The sequence below is a fragment of the Lolium rigidum genome, chromosome 1 (genome assembly GCF_022539505.1).
Source record: "Lolium rigidum isolate FL_2022 chromosome 1, APGP_CSIRO_Lrig_0.1, whole genome shotgun sequence".
Lineage (NCBI taxonomy): Eukaryota > Viridiplantae > Streptophyta > Magnoliopsida > Poales > Poaceae > Lolium > Lolium rigidum.
In genome coordinates this window covers 238,261,275-238,265,563 of record NC_061508.1, presented here as the reverse complement: position 1 = coordinate 238,265,563, position 4,289 = coordinate 238,261,275, and the positions used below count along the sequence as shown (strand labels likewise).

At 38.8% G+C, this 4,289-nt stretch overlaps 1 long non-coding RNA gene across 1 annotated transcript; it reads left to right on the top strand.

The window, feature by feature from the left end:
* The first annotated feature begins 321 nt into the window (after nucleotides 1-321).
* LOC124683366 lies at nucleotides 322-2,419 on the top strand. Its single transcript, XR_006996654.1, has 3 exons — nucleotides 322-1,589; nucleotides 1,770-1,833; nucleotides 2,145-2,419. It is a non-coding gene; the product is annotated as an uncharacterized LOC124683366 (long non-coding RNA).
* Nucleotides 2,420-4,289: the final 1,870 nt, after the last annotated feature.

The window sequence follows — 4,289 nt, the reverse complement described above, 5'->3', positions numbered from 1 at the left end:
CCCTCCACCTAAAGCTAGAGCCTGACGGAAACGAAGTAGAGGCACCACCTGGGCACCGGGCGGAGGAGGATAGTAGCCGGTGGAGGATTCGATGCGCGGGTATGCTCTCATCCACCTTTGCTCCCTCCTTTCCATGACCACCCTTGGTTGGTTCACCTCAACCCCTTCCTTCACCCTGCGTCTCACTCTCACCTCCTCTTTCTCTGGCAGTAGTGGCAGACGGCGCAAGGACGGGGACGGCCGCGTTGGCAGCGAGACCGGTAGCGACGTCATAGGTTTTCCGTGCGTATGTACTCCATCCTCCACTCTATGCCTCTCCTGTCTCGCCTCCCCTCTCTGTTTCTGTCAATTTTCAGGTAGCAACAACACTGCAGGGGTGAAGAGTAATTAGTGCCCCTTCTCGAACATAGCTACCTCGGTCTTGGACATCAGATTTCCATTGTGTTGTAGCGAACCCCTGGCCTTGGTGCATCATGATGGAGTTCTATGTCACTACAGACAGTGGGGTTTGTGGAGCAGCCACGCTTGGTTGTCGATTTTCTAGGATGAGGAGGCATGCAAGGTCTCCGTGGTATTCATCTAGGGTCCACATGGAACGCAGGGATTCACGATGACACATATAGATTTGAGAGGTTTCATGGAGTGTTGCTTTGCTCCAATTTTTAACAGTTTGGACAGATAGGTTTGGTTCAGCCACAGTTTTTTAGTTTCCCTCCACTGAATTGGTTTGGTTTATGTGGTGCCCCTAATGCTATTTACTCTAAATTAAATAGGTAATGATCCATTTTCCTTAGAAGAAAATTGCAGGAGCATATAATTAGTATAGAAACTATAATTTCATCTATAGTTAGACAAGACTGTAACTAATATCTGTCTCATGTAGCTTTATTATGTGTATGTATGAAAGCCTAGAACAATGTACCAACTTCTATATGATAGTAAAGTTTTGGAAAAGAAAGATATATATACAATGGTAAATGTACTATTTCAATCGTGCTTCTTCAGTTCTAGCTAAAATTTGCATAATTCTAGAAAATAGATCTACTGAAGTAATGTAAGCCATTTAAGAAATAATAAAACCATTACTCAATGCAGTTGTTCTCTTGTTTCTACGTATCTCATATCAACCAGTTGAATCTGTGTTTTACCATTGATTGATGATCTATTATATTACACCGGTTTTTCAAAAAAAATTCTAGATGGTATATAATCATATTTGTGTTTGCATCCGTTCTTTTCGATCTCTTGCTGTTGGAATTCTGTCATGACAGCAGGAACTGTAAGATGGTATATTAATGCCAAGAAAGTTATGTTAGAGTGGTTAGTGGTGAATTCATATAAGAGTGGTTAGTGATGTATTAGGATAGCATAAAAGCCATACATTGATCGCTCAGCTGCCAAGAACTCTCAGGATCTCTCAGGCTTCAGTAGCCTAAGATCGTAGATCACTAGAAAGAGTAGAAACTCAATGCTATTATATCCTGGCCATTCCAATTTCTTTCTACTGATTGTACTAGGTACCTAGGACATGTTAGAGACCAGCGAAGAGCTGCCACGTGACCTGTATCTTCTGCAATCTTCTGGTTGAGGTAAAAATGCCCTAATGCTCACACTTCAGAAACATTGTTTCCATGTGTGATCTTTAGTACATATTAGAGGAAGGTGGAAATAGGGTGCTCAAAATAAATCTGTTTATTTCTATATCTCTCTTTTTGCATGTGATTCCCTTTTGCAGCACATTCACTTTTCGTTTCTCTTTATCCTGGTAGGAGACTTGTGAGTGCTACTGCGAGTGGAAATGTAGTGTCTCAGAGAGAGTCATGAGGTGATTGGGTAAACTCCTAACGCTGCACAATCCATCTAATGGACATCCCTTGCTCACGTTGTGACTCCCCTTATTGTCTCCAACCACCTCTATATTGTAGATATAGTTTTAGTTATGTAGTAACATAGTTAATCTTGCCTTCTGTAATATAAGAGTTTGTTTGTACAACAAGTGGGAAAAAGTGACCTGAACAATCTTCGGTATTTTAGTCTGGCAGAACAAACATGGAGTAACTAATTTGTTGTTCTTAGAAGAATACTCTTCCTGCTATATATTTAAAACTCCAAGCTATACATATTCCTGACACATGGACTTACAGGTTTGATTACTGAACTTTACAAGTTTCAACTGTGCTGAGGTTCTTTGCTTGCAATTCTTTAGCATTTAGTAATTGATCTCAACTATGCGGTTGCTGTTATTTCAAGATAACAACTTGAGGCTGAAGGCCAACAATAGACACACGAGATATTTTGATTTTTTGCAACCAGTGAATTCTTGATCTGGACAAATAACAGTGTAATTTATCCTCCTTCAGCTTTTCTCAATTAGTTTGTATGGTACTATGCAAATGATGCTAAATTAATTTTGTTGTTGGCGTTTGGCAGGAAATTCTGCAACACGCGTCGGAAGGAACGTTAATAGGTCTGACCTGAACCTTTAACGACCTCTCTGGTCATCCAACAAGTACATGAAGGCAATCTACGGAGCTCCAAGAGATCCCAGGTTGTGGAACCAAGCTCATGACCTTGGTGCAGTTCCCGCATTGTATGGAGCACATGAGAACAGAGCTACCTAACTTATGATCCCATACTTCTGTTCAAACCTACAGAGTGGCACCGGCAATTGTTAACCAGATCCCTGAGCACGGGTTATTCCTCTTGGGCCAGCTCTTTATCAAACTCTGAAGCTGAAGTCCATGACTACATATTTTTTAAGGGTCCATATATAATTATCATATTCTTTTGTGGGTTGGCATTCTCTTGCAGCAGAGGTGTTGTCTTGATAAATGTAGTCGCATGGTGATATTCTATTGTCATGAACAGTTAGGAACCTGACACTGGCTTGATATGGATTATAACTGTGTGAACATTTCTATTTTTCATTGACATTGTAATCATGATTCATGCATTACGTTCTACCCTGTTTGAAATACTTCTTGCTATTGTCATATCTTTTCCCGAAATGGTGATTGGGATTGGCATATTTACTCCAGCCAATTTAGTTGATCCATGCGAAATACTATCCATGCACAGCTAAACATGGTATGATACCTTTGATATTGTTAAATCTTACATGTATGGTAACAATGCTAGCTGAAATGTGTATCTTTTAGGATTTCTTCAGTATTATAATTCTAAGAGTTAGGAAACTACCCCAAGTATGGGGTAAAGTTTTAACATTATAAGGATAGAAGTAATGCAAGTCTCAGTAAAAGCACATGAATGTAATCCAATTAAAGACTAACTGATGTGACTCAAGCACAGGAATGCCACAAAACTGTTGTCATCAGCAGTAGAACAACCTCAACCTAATCTCAGGGTCATAAGCGGTAGAACAGCCTCAACCTAATCTCAGTGCCATCAGCGGTAAAATAGCCCTAACCTTATCTAAGGGTGTAAGAGCGAATCCCCCACTAGCACGACAACGCTCATGCTTTTTCTTCTCTAAATCGTATTTTTTTTTGAAGATTCTGTGCGGTGTACATTCATTTTTCAGCATGATAATGCATTATAGATTGAAAACGGCGAGGATCACGACTACTTCTTAGCCGACTGCAAGTGCTAATTTTCTTTTCATTCGGAATGCCAAAATTGTAGGGGCTAATAAGTAAACATCGGATTAATTTACAAGTAAAAATTAGATAGCTACTTCTGATAACTGTATGCCATTTCTCTCAACTTGATTGTTCATGTATTCTTTGTAATCAGAATGTACAAATAATTTGCTTTCAGCGTGTTTAGGCAAGCTGGCAGCTCTAGATTAAACTATCGTGTGTATTATAAGTTATAACATTGGTTATATTTCGTCTTTTGATTATGGATGGAACAATTTTTTTGATTATTTCCGATAATTTTCTTGGGTCAAATCCTCCCTAATTTCCTTTGTAAAGATTAATTTACAATCAGCTCTACATGATATTGTTCTTATAGCAGGTAGTGAGACATCAAATGCGCAAGCCAGTGATATGCTCTCATCACTCAGGAGTTTCTATTACAATTTTAAATGCTAGAGCAGGTCCCGAATGTACTGATCAGCCCTTTCGATTTTTTTTTAAATTTCTTTCGCTGCAATTGTATATGTTTGAAGTCAATTGCCTTTTATATGACAAAATGTAGGAAAATACTTCTGCAAACCAAATTGTAAAGCCAATTAAATGGTTATTTATTGTTTTGATTTACAATAATTGTATGTTAATTGTTAAGCCTGATGGTACATATAAAATCAATTGCTATCATTTGTTAAT